Here is a 20,265-nt window from a genome sequence, read left to right on the forward strand (position 1 = left end):
TAATCATCACCACCATCTACTTCCAGAACTTTTTCATCATCCCAAACATAAACTCTGTTCCTCTTAGTAACATCCATTCCCCTTGCCCAGCCCCTGGTAACTTCTTTCTACTTTTTGTTTCTATGAATTTGCCTATTCCAGCTTCCTCATATAAGTGGAATCTTACAGTATGGGTCCTTTTCCGTCACCTGTAGGCCTTAGTAATAAATATGCAGACTTCCAGTCTGCACATTTCTATTACTTATCCTTTCCTTTACCCCGTGCTTTATACACTCATGAATTCCAACAACTCCTAGCTCCACACTGGTCCCCGTACAGGTTCCGATAGTTGGAACTATCCAAGTGGCCTCAGGTGTGGTTTGTGTCTCCAAGCCCAGCTCTGTGATAGTGAACTTGGAGAAACAGAATTTGAATCCCTTAGTTTTATTTGTATTTAAAATTATAAACAGGGGCGCCTGGCTGGCTTGGTCAGTAGAGCATGCAACTCTTGATCTCAGTGTTGTAAGTTCGAGCCCCACATTGGGGGTGGGAATTACTTAAAAATAAAATCTTTTTTTAAAGATTTTATTTATTTATTTGAGAGAGAGAGAGAGCATGAGCAGGGGGAAGGGAGAGACAGAGGGAGAAGCAGACTCCCCGCTGAGCAGGGAGCCCAAGAGGGGGATCGATCCCAGGACCCCAGAATCATGACCTGAGCAGGAGGCAAATGCTTAACCGACTGAGCCACCCAGGTGCACTCAAAATAAAATCTTCAAAATAAATAAAATACAATAAAATAAAAAATTTTAAGCAGTGAACCAGAGAGCAAGTTCTGAGGACATAACAGTTCTGTTAGGAAAGTGCAAATTTTAGATTAAACAGGAAATATTTTATGGAATTTGAACAATTTATTTAAAAGGGAAGTGTCTTCTTTTTAAATTGTTCCTACTTAATTCTAATGTAATTTTATTCAATACTGGGACACGGCAATATATGGGTATATGTCCCTCCCTTTTAAAAAAATAATGTAAAAGTACGTGTCCGCGTCTTCCTTTTTTGTACTATCATGATTCTTGTATTTGTAATTTCTTTTTGAAATGGCGTGAGCTTATAGAAAAAATTCAATAAAAGAAAATTTTGGCTGCCTGCCATTTATTTACTGCTATTCATTTCATGATTATTGAAATGACTGCCAATAATTTCGTCTTATAGAAGAGGGACGGTGTTAAGTATCTGTACAGGGATATGCGAGCCATGCCCCGAAACACACGAGTACAGCACACACGTGCGTGCGCACACACCACACGCACACACTGCTAAATGCCCCAAGCTGCCGATCATGGGGTGGGTTGGTCTCAGCGAACAGCAGTTCTGGTGATGGAAAGGTGGGTGACCGCCCACCGGGCTCTGTCCAGGTTGGGTGCCGTTAGACAAAATGGAATCTGGAGCGGACCAATAGGGAGCGCCTCCTATTCAGACCCCAGGGGATCTCTGAAGCCTGTGCAACCCCCGCCCCTCGCCCCAAGGTCTCTTCCTCGCTGCACTTCCAAGGTCTACCACGAGGTGCCGCTGTGGCAAAGCGCCTACGGGCCCCTTCCAAGCCTACTGGGCAAAGATTGCGGAGCGCCCTCTCTATGCCAGGCACCATGCCCGGCCCTGGGGATTCCAGATGAGTAAGGTACGACCTCTTGTCCTCAGGTACCGCACAGCCTGGCGGGGGAGACTCACAGGGAAGCAGACAGTGACTGGCCAGTGTTTGCACTGTTTGCTTCCATGAGCAGGAGAGAGAGTGCCAGCACAGCATGCAGAGCCAAGGAAGCTGAGCCCTGGAGAAATCGCAGAAGCCAGGAGCAGTGGACGTGTGCTCTGACTGGAGGCAGAGGTATGCACAGGCCTGGAGGTGAGCCAGGATGTTGGGGAGTGGTCAGAAGGGGGACTGGCCATGGAGGGTCTTTAGTCCCAGCCTAAAGAGCTTGGTCTTTCCCATTTGGGACAAAAGAGGGTCACCCAAAGGTCTGGCTGGAAGTACACTTAGAAAAGTACTCTGCTGTCATTGTGTTTAAAAAAATGGAGGAGGATCCCCCATAAAGAATATGTATACATATACTCATGAATATTCATAGACTATCTGCAAGATACATCACAATGACGGACATTAGGGGTGGAGGGCACAGGGAGGAGGGAAACTTACATTGTGTGCATTTTGTTCATATTGAATTTTGAGCCATGGAATGAATCACCTTTCTGAAAAATAAACAAAAAGTTATTAAATTGTAAAGTCTTTATAATTGAAAAAAAAAACCCCAAAAACCTAAGGTCACTTTGGCTGTGTTGTGTAGGACGAGTTGGAGAGACAGACTAGAGGCAGGGAGGCTGAGGGTGGGTGCGTGCAGGGGTCTGGGAGTCTCCAGCCTGGTGACAGGCACACTGTGCAGCTTATGAGCTTTTCTGGGACTACTAAACTATAAGGGGCATGAAAAGCAAAAGTTTTGCTTCCAGATTTTTAAAAGAAAACTGCAAAATCCAAATGAACAGATGTTGAATTAGTTGTCTGTGGACTAGAACTCGTGCTAACCAGCCAGTCGCCCCCCAACTCACAGAGTAAATTATGGTCAATCTGAGTGCAAGTCAATAGGTTTGATATTGGAAAACGGATGCCCCAGAGCGCCTATGGGACCAGCCTTCATTCTACACTTCCAGGGCCAAAGCCAGAAACCAGGGAGACTCAGAAATCACACCCACATCTGGTGGAAGGTTCTGGAGCTACAGATAGTCCCAGACATCTTCACACTGCCAGGTGAGGAATGTAAGCAGGGGCAGGATGAGGCAGCTCCCAGCAGTGGGGCTTTCCCGGAAGGGATATATGGAGAAATATGGTGGGATATCTGCTGTGAAAGGGAACCTTGGGACCATGATGGTCAATGCCCTCCTTGGGCAGAGGAGGAAGCTGAGTCCAGGGAGGGGCAGAGTCTGCCCCAAAGCCACACAGCCGGTTAGCTATAGCACGGACACTCACCCAACCTCCTCTTCCTCCCAGCCCTTGGTGGCTTTCACTTGACCACACTGATGCACTGTATGTCCCACTCCCAAAGCCAGGAGATGACCTTCAGGGGGTCCCTCAGCCCTCCCCAGGCAGAAATGTCAGCCATTCATGCTCTATAAGGATTGTTGGTAGGATTCAGAGGGAACTCCAAATCCCAGGTCCTCCACATGGGTGTACCTTCTGGGGAAAGGAGTGGAGGGGAGGTCTTGGTATAGGTCTCTAGATATTTGCCTGACCCAGGAAGGCTCAAGGAACCACTTGCGTTGCAGGCCTGTGAGCTGGCCTTCCCATTGCATAGTTCCCTGGTCCCAGCAGGCCTCCTTCACAACAACACAGGAAAACCACCAGCTCACCCAGCCTTACAAAGCTAATGTACACAGAGTAATGGATTTCCAGATTTGGTTACATAATAATTAAAAACTTACATGAGACCAAAAAAAAGCCTTATCTGAAGTTAAATGAAAAGCGACAATTGGTAGAAAATGTCAACAACATAAATAAAAGGAGGAATAAGATCTATAATATATAAAGAGTTTCAACAAATTAATTTTTTAAAAGATGAGTAACCCAATAGAAGGCAAGCGTGCAGAGAGATAGTAGCTGGAAAGGGGTTTTGTATAATAGGAGGTGCTGGACACATCTGAGTGTCAGTGTTCTGGAAGAAGTCAGGGAAAGGGGGCTTATTCTCTCTCAGTGGACACAGGACCAGCCTACCCTGTCCTGGCCTCCTCTCTTTTTTTTTTTTTCTTTTTTTAAAGATTTTATTTATTTATTTGACAGAGAGAGAGAGACAGCCAGTGAGAGAGGGAACACAAGCAGGGGGAGTGGGAGAGGAACGAGCAGACTCCCAGCAGAGGAGCCCGACGTGGGGCCTGATCCCAGAACGCCAGGATCACGCCCTGAGCCGAAGGCAGACACTCAATGACCGAGCCACCCAGGCACCCCAGGCCTCCTTTCTTTCTGGCTGACAAACATGAGTATTTTCTGTGCCAGTCAGAAACCACAAACACGCGCACACACACACACACACACACACACACACACACTCACCCCCCAATGGAACTTTCTCCTGAGAGCCCCTCTGTGTATCTTCTAAGATTTTTCAGTCCCAGGAAGGGACCCCAGCGGTAGACCGTGCATCCTACGAGAAAGAGCTGGGCTGGAGCCCTAGCATAAACACTGGGTCACCTCTATTACCTTTGGCCCTCCTCCTTCTTGCTAAAAGAATCCCAATTTTGCTCAGGCAGCCACCCCAGTCCACACCAAACAAAGGACTCCTGATTGGACCAGACCAGAGGTTTTCCAGAGGGGCGGCAGTATCCCCACAGGCACTTATATTTCTGTGGGACACTTTTGGTTGTCATGGTGATGGGGGCACTGCAGATATCTGGTGAGCTGGGGTGGGGGCTAGAATTCCTGACATTTGCGACAACAAAGCTTTGGCCTGAATCCCACAAGACTTTCAAATCTTCCACTGAATAGAGACATAGGTGCAAAATCTGCGCCTAAAATCTAATCCCACTTTACATATGAACAGAAAAGTTTTTGTACAGCTTTGATGTGTATATTGAATCCAAACCACAGTGCAGTAACCACTCTGTACATCGAGAAGTCTTACGTTCTGGGGTGTTGAGACTCTTGCCAAGAGTTACTGTGTCAACACAATCATGTACCAGGTGGCATTTTAGTCACCAAAGCAATCCACCTGTATCTGTCTTCATCCGTCACTGCCACATTCATGGAGGCTGTATACGCAGGTGAAGGCATTTGTTTCGTTTTGTCCTCTCGAATACGTGCACCTGCGTGTATATCTTGACATACGTGTTCTTTTATTGTACATTTCACTTTGTTTTTCTTTTATAGTTAGGGCACTGTATTAGTTTTTTGGTTTGGGGTTTTTTTTGTAATTAGATGCTCAAGTGAGTTCTATTTTCTACAATTACACTAGGATAGTAATAGTTATTATGGGAAGCAGGCATCAGGCTTGATGAGATTGGGAACCATTGGCCTGGACCATTGGAACCATCTGTCCTGATGATGACTGTGAGTCCATGGATTGGGTGGAGCGTTTTCCTCTCATCTTCTTCTTTGGCATGACCAAGCAGGCAATCACATCGCTCTTATGGTTATTGGCAGCCACCCCGTGATCATGAAAGGGGGATGTTCCCAAGGATAAAGCCAATGTGGAAGATGAAGACGGAAGACCTGGGTTCTTGGTGACCTCCCTGAGCCTTGATGCTATGATGTTCAAGGAGATCCTTCCTCTGGACCTCCAGCTCTATGAGACAAGTGTCCTTATTGGGAAGGCAGCAGCAACTGACTCTTGGGTACAATGGCATAATGTTTGGGTTAAAATGGCACTACAGCCTTGGTTTCCCCTTCAGAAAGAGGGAATCCCAGTGAGCAAGGATACACTCTCATCTTACTGTTGATACCAACATGCCTGTTGATGTTTCTGATCTTCTAAAGGCCACCAGGAGTCATGTCTTAGAAGGGACAGCAGCTGCTGGAGACTTATGCCATAGGCTTTTCTCCACCTCTGAGAAATGGTGTTGGGGCTCAAAGTGGGTCTAGCAGAAAAGCCATGAGTCTAGGTCTCCATGCAAACTTGGCCAAACTTACACTAACTGTCCCTTGAAGCTGCTCCTGAAAATGTCACATGTCTCTTTCATCCATATTTCATTGGCCAAAACAAGTCTCATGGCCATGCCTGTGTTCACCAGGCATGCAACAAAGGGTTGGGATGTATAATCCTCTTGCAGGGAGAATCAGTGAGGCGGGGGGGGGAGGGGCGGACACTGAATATGGGGGAACAGTATGAGAGTGTCCCACACCTTGTTTGCAGCCTATGTGGCCATCCTGATTCAACCTGGGCTCCCAGAGGAACCCTTCCATGGGAGCAGATCTACCTGTGCCTGCTTCCATTTGAGGGCCTTCCGGGGGACCCCAAACCCAACCAGACGAAGTTCAGACTGTCAGCATGACCATCAAAGCCATGCCCCTACCCCCTTCTCTGGCTCCTCTCCCTTTATCCCCCTCTTATTCATCCATCCATAAACATCAACTGAATGCTCACTATGCCAAATTCTGGGCTAGAAAGCATACGCAAGACCACTCCTGTGAGCCCGTTACGGGCCAGAACCACCCCTATTTATACCTAAAGACTCCCAGGTCCAGCAGCCTGCCAAGGGTTTCATACCTCAAGGCCTTTGCCTAAAGCCCTGCCACCCTCCCTCTTCCCACTTCCAGCCCGGATCCTCCCCGACTTCTGCAGGTGGGGCTGCACATTCCCGCACACAGCACCATCACAACCCCTAAGCAGTGTGTTATTACAGGGCTTGTTTATTTGTCTGTCCCCCCCAGCAGACTGTGGGCTCCTCAAAGATTTTGGTGGGTAATCCTCTATGGAAAACGGTAATAATTTAAATATTCAACCATAAAGAATTGTTAAATTTGTCACAGGCATTCATATTCGGGAATATTTTTTAAAATACTAAAAATGATGGGGTAACACTCCTTGAGTTAACAAGCCTCCTCTAGAATTCCAGCCGCGATACAGCTTATCTCTGGCAATAACCTGAGTGTCTACCAAGAGGGTACTGGTCAAATGCATTCGAGTCCAGAATTGTACAGAATGCAGCTGTTAGGGAAAAAAAAAGAACAGGGGGTGCCTGGCTGGCTCAGTTAGTGGAATGTGTCTTGATCTTTGGGTTGTGGGTTCAAACTCCACCTTGGCTGGAGAGATCACTTAAAAATAAAATCTTTTTTTTAAAGATTTTATTTATTTATTTGTGAGAGAGTGAGAGAGGAAGAGAGAGCAAGTGCACGCACAAGCAGGCAGAGCACCAGGCAGAGGGAGAAGCAGGCTCCCAGCTGAGCAAGGAGCCCAAACCAGGACTCAATCCCAGGACCCTGGGATCATGACCTGAGCCGAAGGCAGACACTTCACCAACTGAGCCACCCAGGCCTCCCTAAAAATAAAATCTTTTCTTTTTTTAAAGATTTTATTTATTTATTTGACAGAGATAGAGACAGCCAGCGAGAGAGGGAACACAAACAGGGGGAGTGGGAGAGGAAGAAGCAGGCTCATAGCAGAGGAGCCTGATGTGGGGCTCGTTCCCAGAACGCCGGGATCACGCCCTGAGCCGAAGGCAGACGCTCAACCACTGTGCCACCCAGGCGCCCCTAAAAATAAAATCTTAAAAAAAAAAAAAGACAGCTCTATACATGCTGATATGGAACCTTCTCCAAGACATACTGTAAAATGAGGTACAAAAGAGGGTGTAGAGTTCACTTTGTTGCACAAAATGGATACTGGGGGAAAATGTGTGTGCTTGTACACAGGCAGAATCTCTCTAAATAGATACAAAAGAAACTGGTATTAGTGGTTGCCTCTGGGGTGGGCCACCAAGGATGGGCCCCAGGTAGGAGACTTCCTTTTGTCTACCCTTTGCACGGATGGAATATTTTTTACAACATGCTCAAAAAAAAAAAAAAAAAAAGCCAGGAGGATATGTAACATCCTGGGAAATCATTCAAGATACCTTGTTATCTTGAATAAATTCAGACTTTAAAATTGTAGGTACTATATGACCCCTATTTTTGTAAGGAAAAAAATGTACATCTCAATGCATAGAAAAATGTTGGGGCGCCTAGCTGGCTCGGGTGGTAGGGCGTTCAACTCTTGATCTTGGGGTTGTGAGTTCAAGCCCCACCTGGGTGTAGAGATTACAAAGAAGGAAGGAAGGAAGGAAGAAGGGAAGGAAGGAAAGGAAGGAAAGGAAGGGAGGGAGAGGTTGCATTACGTTCTACTTGAACTTGGCTTCATTTGACATTCTTCTGTTAAAAATTCAAACAGTAAGAAGGGTATAAATGAAAAGATATTTCCCTTCCCCTCAATGCAGCTGCCTGTAGCCCCTGCTCAGTTCTCGCTCCAAAATTTGTTAACAGTCTGTAAGTCTGGGGGCGGGACCACAGGGGGTATTTTCTTTTTGTGCTTTTCTGAAATTTCTAATTTTTCTCAATAAGCCTATATTACTATGGAAATAAGAAAAGTAAATACACTTTTTAAGTGCTCAGAATTAAGAGAGGCCTCGAACCTCCTCCCTCCCTTCCAACCAACCTAACTCCCTTCCTCCCTCCTTCCCTCCCTCCCTCCCTCCTTCCCTCCCTCCCATCCTTCCACTCTACAGAAACAGGCTTGGCGCTCCTCGCCCACTGGTCAGCAGCCTGGGGGGCAGACGCCACATTTCTAAGTTCCAGGAAAGGCCTCTAGTTCCATTTCTAATAACATCCTCCTTCCTCACCTCCCGCTCTGACTTCATCGCCTCCACTCTTCCCTCCCTCTCTACACCTCAGCCGCCCGGCTTCCTTTCAGATGCGAAGGTGGCACCAGGGAGAAGAAGCCTGTCACCCTGTTGATTCTTCAAAGGGTCTGAACACAGGATTCTCCTGTGCCTCGTCCTTCCTCAGAAAGTCTCTAGAAACCGACCCGAAAAACAAAGGCAGGAAAGAAGCGAGCTGAAGAATTCCTCTTTCACAAGAGGCCAGGTTAAAAACAACAGGCCTTGTTAAAACCGCACCTTAATGAGGCTCCTTCCCAGCCTAATTGTCGCCATGGCAATGACCCCTAGCGGCCATCTTTAATTAACTCAGCGTCGGAGTCACCAAATGAGCTCCCCTAGTAAATTGCCCGCCAGCCCAGGCAGTCACGCGGCCCCTCCTCTGTCCTTTGGCCTCTGGCAGGGCTTTCTTCTGTACCTCCAGATTCTCCCCGGCAGGGCCAGGGGAGGGGCCCGGACCCATCCTATCCCTAACAATAACAACTGCGGCAGTAGTAGTAATAATCATAGCATATCAACATGTGCATTGATCATGCATACAATCAAGCGATTTATATGCATTAACTCTTTTAATCTTCACAGGAGTCTTATGAGGGATGCACCATTACTACCCATCTTTTTCAGAGGAAACTGAGGCACAGAGAAACTAAGCCAGTGAGTGCTAGAGCTGGGATTTAAACACAGGCACTGTGGGGGCGCCTTTGTGGCTCAGTCTGTTAAGTGTCTGACTTCTGCTCAGGTCATGGTCTCCAGGTCCTGGGATAGAACCACGAATAGGGCTCTGCTTCTTCCTCCTGTCTTCCCCCCCCCACACACACACACCCCTGCTTGTGCGCTCCCCCAAATAAATAAATCAAATCATTAAAATTTAAAAAAAGTTAAAAGAAACACAGGCACTGTAGTAATCCAAAGCCAACCTCGTCATCTCTCCACTGGAAATGAATGAAGTTCACGGGGTCATCTGTTTCTCCTGAGCCCAGTAAAGACCTGGAGTTTCCTATCTGCTACTTCCCAGCTGTGTGAGCTTGAGCCACTCGCTTCACGACTGTGCCTGGTTCCTCATCAAGAACAGGGAAGGTGATCAGTGTGGGTCAGGAATGGGGGCAGGGGCCTGAGAGCCTCATCAGTTGTGTTCACTAACGACTCCCGACTCCACCAGAACCTTCCTGTTGTCTTGACCCTGGTGTGGCTTGGGAGGTGAGGTGGCATGAAGGGTAAGAGATAATAACGTGACCAACCATGCAAAGCCCCGAGCACAGTGCCTGCCCATAGAAGTGTTCAGTGACTGTGAGCTGCTATTATTTTCACAAAGTGGATGGCCCTGAGAAAGACCCCCTCCAGGTACAGCTAACAGTCAGGAACATGGGGAAAAAGAAGCCATGGTGGAGGCCCAATTGCCACCAGTTTTAGAACAGGTGGACAAAAGGCTCGGGCACTCATGGGAGAGTACACTGGCCTGGCAGAGTATAGCTGTTGCCCAAAGATGGTAGTCTCCATCTTGCTCTGGTCTTGCCCACTGAACACGCTTCCATCAGCCTAACCAGATCAGATGAGGAGATCCAGGTGCCAGGCACCAAGACACACTAAGCCAGAGGAAGCAAGAAAGATTACCAGGCACTCTCCCACCTCCACAACACACACGCCCCAGGGACACTCCCTAAAAGGTGCACAAGATACTTCTGCTTACATTCAATTGGCCAGAACTTCGTCACATGTCCATATCTAGCTCCAAGAGAGGCTGGAAATTCAGTGTTCACTGGGGGCAGCCAAAGGGAAAGGAAAATGATCTGCAGGCTTTGCCACACACCTTCAAGTCCTTCTTGATACCACCCCAGAGTCATTTCCAAACTGCAACTTCTGGCCACGTCTAAATCCTTCAATGGCTCCCCACTGCCTAAAGCATAAGCTCCAGATCTATGAGCATGGGTCATAAGGCCCACAGGGTTTGGCTCTATTGCTTTCCCACTAACCCTTCATTCTAGCCACACCAGGTTGCTGGCCATTCTCTAAATCAGCTGTGCTTCCATGACTCTGTGCCTTTCCCCATGCTTCCAAGGCCATATTTTCTCTTCTCCATTTAATTAGAATATCGCCTCCTCTCAAGGGCCTTCTTAGGGACAGAAAGGAAGGGATGACCAGGGTAAACAGGAAAGGGTGTGTATTCAGACTTGGGCTGGAAGCAGACTTAGCATTCTGCGGTCCAGGGCCAAAGAAAGGCCTGAGCTGGGGATGTGTCAGCCTTGAGTGTGCCAGCAGGAGCCAAGCTTGAGCTACCTTTCAGCCTTTGACATGGGAAAGGATGATGGATTCCAATTGTTCTTCTAAGCCCCTCTGACAAATGAAAAAACTGAGACTTTGAGGCAGGCAGTAACTTACCCAAGGTCACACAGTGGCAAAGTAGGGACCTCTGGTGGTGTTCACACTACACTTGTATTACTAGGCTGCAGCCTGTACATATAGATGTTTTATGGGATAGGGGACAGTCCTGGGGACATCATGTTAGGAGGCATGGTTTGTGCAGACACGCGATGGGCAAGGATGTGCTCAGAGGCTTCAGTCTCTCAGCAGCTCCCTTGGGGGCCCCAGGACAACACACACACCCATGGGGCCCGGGAAGCTGCACTTAGCCTGGCTCTGCAGTTCCCTCAGGATGTCAGGAGGGGGTGCAGAGCACTCAATAGAGACCGGAAAGACATCCAAGACTACATGAACCGTCTTCTGTCCTCAATCCACTTCCCTACTGTGGCCCCAGGCACTTGAGAGCACAAGGTTCACCTTTGTCTCCGCCTTTGGTGCTTGAGACTGGGGGCATCATCCTCTCCCACTAGACAGTGAACTCTTGGCCATTGTTCCAAAGACAGACACAGAGTTAGACAGCCCGCCTCTGCTTCTCAAGGCTGCTTGCTCATCAGGGCTGCTTGGGGATCACCCTGGCCCTAGAGTCCCAACTGGCTGTTGGGGACATGGCACTCTCACAGCCCAGGTCCCTGAGAGGAAAGCCACTACCATCTGCATAAATGACCAGGCAAGCAGAGCCAGGGTACATTTGGGGATGTTGTGTATTTCCCAACTTGAAAAAGAAAGTAAAAACAGGGGTCCAGTGCTTTCCCAAGGGCAGTTGAGTAAATAAGGTGATCCTGGGGGGCCTTGAGTTCAGGAGTATGGCTTGCCAAAGCATATGGAGTCCAAGGCCTTGGACTCAGACTCACTGGTTGGCAGGAGGCAAGAGTGCCTTGACGCTCCTAGCACCGGTCCCAACCTGGTCCCCACAAGGGCAAGGGGCTGTGAAGCTCTGATCCCAGAAGAGTGAATGTCAAACTATTTCCCCAGCAAGGACCTTGAGTTCAAATGAAGAAGAGGACCTTCTTAAAAGCTCCCTTAAACATGTGTACCCTGAATGTCTTAAGGCAAAGATTGAACCTTAGAACTGGACTTTAGAAGCGTGTGGGAGACTGAGGGTGTAGTCTGCCAACAGGGTATTTACCTGGCTGAAAAATGTTTAGCCCAGCACCTCCCTGCCTCTTGGGGTTCCTTCTCTTTGGCCTCCCTGACAGCTCCCAGTGCATCTTCCTTTTCCTTAGCCTGCCTGAGTTTGTCAACACCAGCTTCTATTTCCTCCTACTGTCTCTTTTTCTTTCCTCTCATCACCCCCTGCACCTCCATTTCCTAAGAAGGACCTCTTCGAGGCTATATCCAAGGGTTCAATTCTCAATCCTTATTTTAGCTGACCTGTCGGCATATTGGACACTTTTGATCTCTCTTTCCTTCTTAAGACTTTTCCCCCTGGCCTCGAGTTCACTACTTTCTTTGTTCTCGTACTTAAACATTCTCCTTCTTGATCTTCCTTGATTTTCCTCATTTTCCTCCCCTCAAATTCAGAGTATCACAATATTCAGGCCTTCGGACATTTTTCTTCCTTCTACACTGAATCCATAATGATCTCATCTTGCCTGATGGTTTTAAATAAGATCTGTAAGGTGACAACTCCCAGGTTACAACCTCCAGCCTGGACCTCTTCCCTGAATGCCAGGCTTATATATCTAGTTGCCTTTGGGACTTCCCCTCGACTATCTAATAGGTCTCTCAAATTTAACATGTCCAGGGCCAAGCTGATACCCCATCCCCAAAACTCTTTCTCCTTTTACCTGCCCAGTTCTGGAAATCAAACTCTGTCCTTCCAGGAGCTCAAATCAAAACCCCAAAGGTCATCCTTGACTCCATTTGTCTTCTAACATCCCACCTCCAGCCCCTCAGCAAATCATAGCAGTTCTGTCTTCAAAATGCATAAGAAATAAGCCAGTTCACTCACCAATCATTGCCACCCTGATAGGTGTTTAAGGTGGGAGTAGGCAGGGGCTAGGTCTTTGAGGGGGAGAGCTCTCTTGGCTCTGGCAAGAACTTTAAGTTTTACTCTGAATTATATGGGAAACCACAGGAAGACTTTAAATACGATGAGATTTGCCTCTTGAAAAAACCACTCTGATGCTGAGTGGGGAATAGATTAAGGGAGTGAGACTGGAAATGGTGAGACCAGTGAGGTGGATATCGAGGTTGGGAGGAGGAAGGATGATGGTGTGGACTACTTTCCTTCCATGAAGAATCGTCCACCTCGATGACCCCAGGAGCCTGTTTCAGAGGTGAGAAGGAGGGCCCTGGATGTGGCAGAGCGAGCACACTCTCCGCGACCCCAGCACAGGGTCCTGTTTCAGCACCACTTCATGGACAGCTCCAGCTCCACCTCCGCAGTGGAGGCTCTGCATTCAGAAGGCGGCGGCTAGGGGGAGGGGCCCTGGTCTAGGCTTAGGCAAATATCCTTCCTTTGGAAATGTCTGTGTCCAACCTTCTAAAATGCAGATAACAGTAATGCAGCTGTGCTGCCACACAAGACTGCTGTGAGCGCAGATGAGCTAGCCACGCACAGACTTTGGGAACACCAAAGGAAGAGGTTGCCGGAGAGAAAGCCCCCTTAAGGGCCTCTTAAGATAGTTTCTGTCACAGACTCTGGAATTTATTTTCCCGACTCGGGTGATCAAAAATGAAGCTGTGTTTGCAGCAGGTTGGAGTAAGGGACTGTTAGAAACCTATTGTCCCAGCCTTTCCTGTGCAGCCCCTGGTCGCCAACACCCTGTGCGTTGCGTCTCCTGCAGACAGAGCTCTGGCGAACTAAGTTGCTTCTCTGAGAGTTGGACAATCAGTCTGAATCATTCCAGACCCAGTGCAGATTTTCTCTCTGTGATAGCAGAGTTTCTCCGGGATAGAGTGGTCTTGCACCCTGCTGTTCCTGCCTCCGTGAGTGCCCCTGCCACCCTAACCAAATCTAGTTTCGCTTGATGTGTTCAAACTGGTTTGATTTTCTTATTTGGAGCTCAGCAGGATTCCTTCTCCTGGAGTTGAGGAGCACCACTTGGGATCAGCAGACTGAAGGGACCTTGCTGTGCCAATTCAGGCTTCTGAAAGCACAGTTTTGCTGGATCAGGGAAGACCAGTGGGGCCTCAGTATTTCTCTCTCTGAAATGATGACCGCTGGATTTCAGGTCCCCAAAAAAGGGGATTTCTCTCAGCTTTCCAGTTGGACCCAGGCCTTAGGGATACCAGCTAACACACTAGGAGCCCATCGGGGCATCCACAGTGGCCAGCACACTGCTAAACCCTGCAGCAACCCAGCTCTCTGCCAGGTCCACGAGGCCACCTGCCTGGCCCTCTTTCCTACTCTTACCTCCAGGGTGGAGGCCCAGGAGTCCTCTGGAAGCCTTCCCACACTTGGAGGGGGCTCGGTCCTTTGCCCTGCTTCTTTCTGAAATGGACAGGCTCCAACAGGACTGGGGCTTATGTGCCCCAACCTCACAACAACCCTGCATGCAAGGATAATGAGGCAGATACAGAAGGGGGGGAATGGTTTGGACTAGGTTTCTTAGTGCGAACTGCAGTCAGACCCTGACCTCTGACACCCCACCTCCTTCTCTTTTTCCTCATTCACCAGGTGACCTTGGGCAAGTCACTTTTTCATTTTATTGCTCTCAGCCTCAGTTTCTCCACCTGTGAAATGGGGGGAAAATAGTTCCTCCCAGGGGACTGCTATCAGGAGTCACTGAGACAAAAGTAAGCCTCTTATCACAGTCCCAATAAGTGTTCTGATATTAAGATGTGGGAGCCTTCCTGGAAAGAGGGGTGCCTGAGGAGACTTCCCAGAATTAAGGGAGACTTCCCCCCATTCCCAACCAGTTCATGCCCTGGTATCTCTCTAGACTTCTGGGACCTGCACTGAGGACTGGGCAGACATGTTCACATACATTTTATAGATGGGAAAAGTGAGACCCTGGAGGTGACCCACCTTGCCCAGGGTCCCCCTTCAGTTCCTCAGACCAGGACTCCAGGTGAAGGGGACCTTACCCCTCAGCTAGAGTTACCTTATGTGCCTCTCTTCCCTCCCCTGGTCCCAGCACCCCAGTTCAGGAATTTCTAAAGGAGCCTAGGAAGCAATGGCTGCTCCAGGAACAAGAGAGTTCATCTCCCCATATACCAAGACCCAACTCTTTCACCTGTAAAATGAGGAGGATGAAACTCTCAGATGAGTGTGAGGATTAAATGGGATTTTTTTAAAAATCCAGTAATGCATCCATCACCTGGTTCTACAGATGTCCACTGTGGGACTTACAGTCTCCCTGAAGCAGCCCACATCACCCAGAGCCAACCATTTTGGCTCCAAGTGATACAGAGAGGTTTAAATGACCCGGCCAGTGTCATGCCGTTGGAAATGTGGCACTCCACGACTCCAAGCCAGCCTCTCTTGGAGCGTTTGGGAGGGCAGGAGCCAGGCTCCAGCCCCAAACCCATAGGTGGGGAGCTGGCTGGGTGGGCGAGGCTGCCCACACCTGTGCTGGAGTTGCTGGCTCCCATGATCCTTGGGCTCTCAGGAGTGCAGGAAGCAGAGAGGACATGTCCCAGGCAGGTCCCACCCTGTGCAGATCCTGCCACCCAATCACACCCTCACCTCCCTCGGTGGGGGATCCCTCCTGTCCTGGGGCAAGGAAAACAGCTCAGGTCGTTCAAGGACTTTCTGATTCTTGCATTTTCAAGCTGAGACTCAAACTGGTTTTTAATTAGTTGCACTGATGGACTGTTGGCAGCTCTGATATTTTACAATACCTACGAAAACAACTACTACGCGCATACATATATACATACCAGGGCTCTTCTATCGGCTGTGGACCCGATACCACCTGGCAGTGTTGGAGAAAACGTGGTGCGGCCAGAAGCAGAATCAGGAATGTCATGATCAAGCCAGTTCCGACGTGGCGCCCTCACCTCATGCTGACAGGGATCCGAGCTTTACCTCTTCCCCGGTCTGCGCGGAGGTGGCAGGAAGGGCTGGAAGAGAGGTACGGTTTTCACTTGCAAATTTCGTTGAAGGGGACCCCTTATGCCCACACCTTTCGCCTACATGCAAAGTCTCTCCGCGACTCTAGGCGAGAAGTACAGGGTGCCTACTCCGAGCTGAGTGCTGGGGCCTCAGCGGAGAAGCAGAATGCACGGCCCTCCACCAACTGGGCTTCCGTAGCGCAATCCCCACCAGGACCCAAACCTGGGCCACGCCATAGCGAAGAGACCCTCGCGCTCAAAAGGCGAGCCTCCACGTGTGCATTCCAGGGCACCTCACCGCTCCACCCATGCCCCCAACTTCCCGGGCGTCCTACCCACACGACGCCGCCCAGCTCTTGCAGGTACGCTGTACACAGTAGGTGCTCTGTCAAGAGTAACTCCCTCCCGCTTGCCTTTGCTAGAGCCCTCCGCGCTGCGGCGTCTCGGGCTCCCCCTGCTGGCTCACGCGGTAATGACCTGAGCCCGCACTAACGGGGAAAGCTGAAAAGCTGTTTAACTACAGGGACCCTCCTACCGTCCTTCTTCCACCCCAACCCCATCCCCAACTTCCGCCAAAGGTACACGCGAGAGGCTTCCAGGAAGATCTTATTTTCTGGTAATTTTATCATAAACGCAAGTAAATTGAAAAATTGACTCATTTACCCAACAAATATTTACTGAACACCGTAATATTAATCACCATGGCGAACAATGAGCACTTACTAGGTGCAAACCTTTGTTGGGCTCTTCTACAGGAATCAGCTCATTTAACCCTCCCAACGACGCTATCAGGCTGGTACTGTTATTACCCCCACTTTACAGTTAAAGACACTCAGGGCCCAAGAGACGTGCCCACGATCAGGCATGACTGGTAAGAGGCTTTGAATCTGTCTCCAGAGCCCAGAGCCCAGAGCCCCAACCACTATTTTACACCATCGTGGTAAAACATTGTGGTAATTTTTTTTTTTTTAAGTAAGACATAGGAAGTGGCTTCAAAGCATTCCTTGTTCTCTAATTTCCCTGGGGAATTTCTCCTCGAAAGAGAAACAGATGAATGTTTTATCTAGAGAGAGACTTTGGAGTTTGCTGCTCATTTCCTGGGGATCTGTTTGCTTGTGGCCCCAGCAATTACAAGGATAAGATGGTTTCCCCATATTTGAAAGGAGAGGTAAGGTTTAAAAAAATAAATACATAAAAGCATGCAAATCACCAGCAGTTGGAGATCCCTACCCCATCTCTTCAAAACTGTACTTCCTTCTGGAAGAGGAGAGAGTGAATCTTAGTAAGATTCAGTGGCTGTTCTACACTCGTAAGAAGCCAGGAATCACGAAGGAATTTGACCTGCTTTTTGACAGCTCTCCCCACCTCAGAGTGCATTCATCCCACTCTTCACGAGCCTCTCCTTTGTTCCTGGGCACGTGGAGTAGGCCGCAACCCCACCCTCAGTTTAGTGCATGGCATAGTGCTGTGCAGAGTGAGGGAGGGAGCAACAACCCACCTTGGGAAGAATGCCACAGTGAGATAGCCACGGACTCATGCAGTGCAGATAGATCTTGGAGACACACCTTGGAGACCAGCTAATCCACCGTTTATCCAACACGGTATGTTACCAGTTAAATGGGATGCTTTCATCCTTGATACCAATATTCCAATGTGGAAACTAGAGGCCCATTAGTCTCCACTCTGCCCCAGTCCCATCCCCTGTCCAGTCCTGTGTATTATGGGTGTCTGGTCACCCCTTTAGGACTCTAAGTTCCTTTGAAGATAGGCTTATATGTTACTCATCTCTGTACTCCATGCTCTGAGCACAAAATCTGACACAGAGGAGGGGCTGAATGAAATCAATTTCCCCATAATCACCCTGACTGGTGATTATCCTGCCCCTATTTGAATCCTCCTGGAAAGGGAGCACTCACTATTTCTCCATAGGACTGCTTCTCCTGTGGGTCAGTTGGTAGGTTGGGTTCTTTCCTCTGCAGTTTCTCAGACCTAGCATTGGCCTCTGAACCTTTCCTGAGACCTGGGGAAAACCAGAGAGCCAGATACCCGCCTCCTGTCCTTGAAGCCCCGTCCAAAGGAGAAATCTGGAAAAAGGAAATTGCTCTTCCCAGGGGCATGGGGAGACCCACCTGTGCTGCACAGGGGACTCCAGACTATCTGGGGTTCACAGCACAGTGTGTGGTTGCACGGGCTGGGGGGGGGAGCTTAGCCTTCCCATACTCCTGTGTATCTGGTCTAGGAGAGGCTGGCCCAGAAATGCCCAAATGCCATAATTGTATTTCGGTTCCCTAGTATTTTCCTGAGTTTTCATGTGTCAGTGTGGGCTAGCAGATGTACGTGTGTCCATGCTTGGTGTGTGTTTGTCAATTTCTGTATTTGAACAGAGGCTAAGCATGGATCCGAGAATGCGACCAGAAGCAAGCTTATATCCTGGGAGGGGGGAAGGGGAGAATGGCATCACCACAGTGTGTGCAAGCTGGTAAATGTCCTACAGCCACAGAAGAAATGGGATCCAGAGGATGTATGGAAATAAACATGAGTGTGCAGGAGTGTATGTGTTTCATAAGCAAACCCCAGTCTGAGTGGCGTGTTTGTGTGTGTACACAAAGATAAACTGCAGTCTGTTTCTATGTCTGGGTGACAGTGTGTGTGGTATGCTGTCTATTTACAAACATTTCCACCCCAGTGTTTGTGATCTTGTGGCTAAGTACACATAGGCCAGTGTGTGTGTGTGTATGTGTGTGTTTACAATGGAATCGCAAACCTATATGTGAGTGACTGTGTTTGTGTGTCTAGATGTGAAACGATACCTGAATCAGGGTCTGCATGATTCTGGGTGTGTGAGTGTTTTACTTGCGCCCCAGCCTGGTTCTATATCCCTTGACCCCATGGGCAGTCTCGGGTGCTCTGACCACAGAGGCAGAGGTCCGGAGGCTGGCTGGGGGAACGTATATAGGTGACTGGTGTTTATGGTTAACCTTGCCAGAGCCTTTGTCTGGTGCCCACTCCCTATGGCCCCTAAATTCCTCACCCTGGCAGGATCTTGGCTGTCCTTGCTCCCAGACTGCCTTCCCCAAGGAGTCCCTTTAACTCACAGCCCCTTCCTGGCCAGGGGGCTGAGAGTTAGGGGATATTCATCTCGGGGAGTTTTTGTTCTGCCTCATGAAAGGCCTCAATGGCTGGGAATACCATTCTAATTACAGGGAAGCCCAGCTTATGTAGGGGACACAAAGGGCTGTGGTCTCATAGCAGCTCCTTCCATCCGTCAAATAAGGCTGTCTAATGACGGGGTGAGAGCTGTGAATGCCTAAAACAAACTCAAAAAGGAGGGAAAATAAAGCCGCCGGGGGCTTAAAATATATTAAATTACCCTGATTAGGAGTCGTGGCTTTGCAGAGCTGGTTGGAGAGGCCGGGAAGCTGTGAGTCCCACTATTCATGTGGGGGGGGGGAAGGGGTCAGCAGGTTGGGAGGGGTTCACAGAGCCCCAGCCTATTCTCATGCTAACGCCAGGGACGCACTGCAGGCTTAGTGGGCTGGAAAATAGAAATGAATTTGCCATAATCCTTCTCCTCCTGCTTCTGTCCCCAGCACAGGAGAAGTACTGCCTAACTGCAGCCCCTTAGAGCCTGTCGGGCTTTGGGGCCGGTCCACACCCTGGAGCCCATGCCCCTGGGCCTTCTCACCCCTTCCCTCTGCTTTCCAGTGGGGCAGGCTCAGGGCCTGGCAACAGGTTCCAGTAGAGTGGGAGTTGGCGGGAGGCGGAGTGGCAGTGTGCACGTGCATGAGTGTGTATACACGCTCACACTCACACCTTCTGATGGGTGGTGCCGTTTGCAGATGCAAATATGCCTTCCCTCCTCCACTCCCACAAATACATCTCCACACAATGTNGAGTGGTGGAGAGCAAGACCGCCCGGGGGGGGGGGGGGGGGTGACGACACAGGCCTCCCCACACTTTCACAGGCACCCACACACAGATACACATCCTGTCTCAGGTGGCCACATGCTGCTTCCTTAACATGAAAACACACACAGACACATATCCCTTCAGATGTTCTCCCAGAACCAGGGACCTAGAATAATTTCAGTGTTGTACAACAAAGGAAACTGAGGCTCAGAAGGTAAGCCAAGGGACAGGCCTATCCCAGCACCACCTGGGTCATCCCTGTCTCTGCCCCAACATCCTAGATTAGCCTCTCCCTTACCTGGGCCTGTTTCCTGCTATTAAAACAAGGTGCTTGGGGGCGCCTGGGTGGCTCAGTTGGTTAGGTGCCCGACTCGAGCTCAGCTCAGGTCTTGATTTCAGGGCCGTGAGTCCAGGTCTTGAGCCTACTTAAAAAACAAGTGAACTTAGGGCGCCTGGGTGGCGCAGTCGTTAAGCATCTGCCTTCGGCTCAGGGCGTGATCCTGGCGTTGTGGGATCGAGCCCCACATCAGGCTCCTCCGCTATGAGCCTGCTTCTTCCTCTCCCACTCCCCCTGCTTGTGTTCCCTCTCTCGCTGGCTGTCTCTGTCAAATAAATAAATAAAATCTTAAAAAA

General features: G+C 49.3%; 1 long non-coding RNA gene across 1 annotated transcript in view; it reads right to left on the reverse strand.

The window, feature by feature from the left end:
• Positions 1-669: 669 nt before the first annotated feature.
• The window catches only part of LOC117803713, a 31,111-nt gene continuing 11,515 nt past the window's right edge, over positions 670-20,265 (reverse strand). Inside the window, exons 2-4 of the long non-coding RNA XR_004627685.1 lie at positions 15,550-15,732; positions 2,171-2,223; positions 670-1,873 (exon numbers count right to left, since the gene is read on the reverse strand). This is a non-coding gene — a long non-coding RNA (uncharacterized LOC117803713). The remainder of the gene's footprint in view (positions 1,874-2,170; positions 2,224-15,549; positions 15,733-20,265) is intronic.

The sequence above is a fragment of the Ailuropoda melanoleuca genome, chromosome 9 (genome assembly GCF_002007445.2).
Source record: "Ailuropoda melanoleuca isolate Jingjing chromosome 9, ASM200744v2, whole genome shotgun sequence".
NCBI classification, from domain to species: domain Eukaryota; kingdom Metazoa; phylum Chordata; class Mammalia; order Carnivora; family Ursidae; genus Ailuropoda; species Ailuropoda melanoleuca.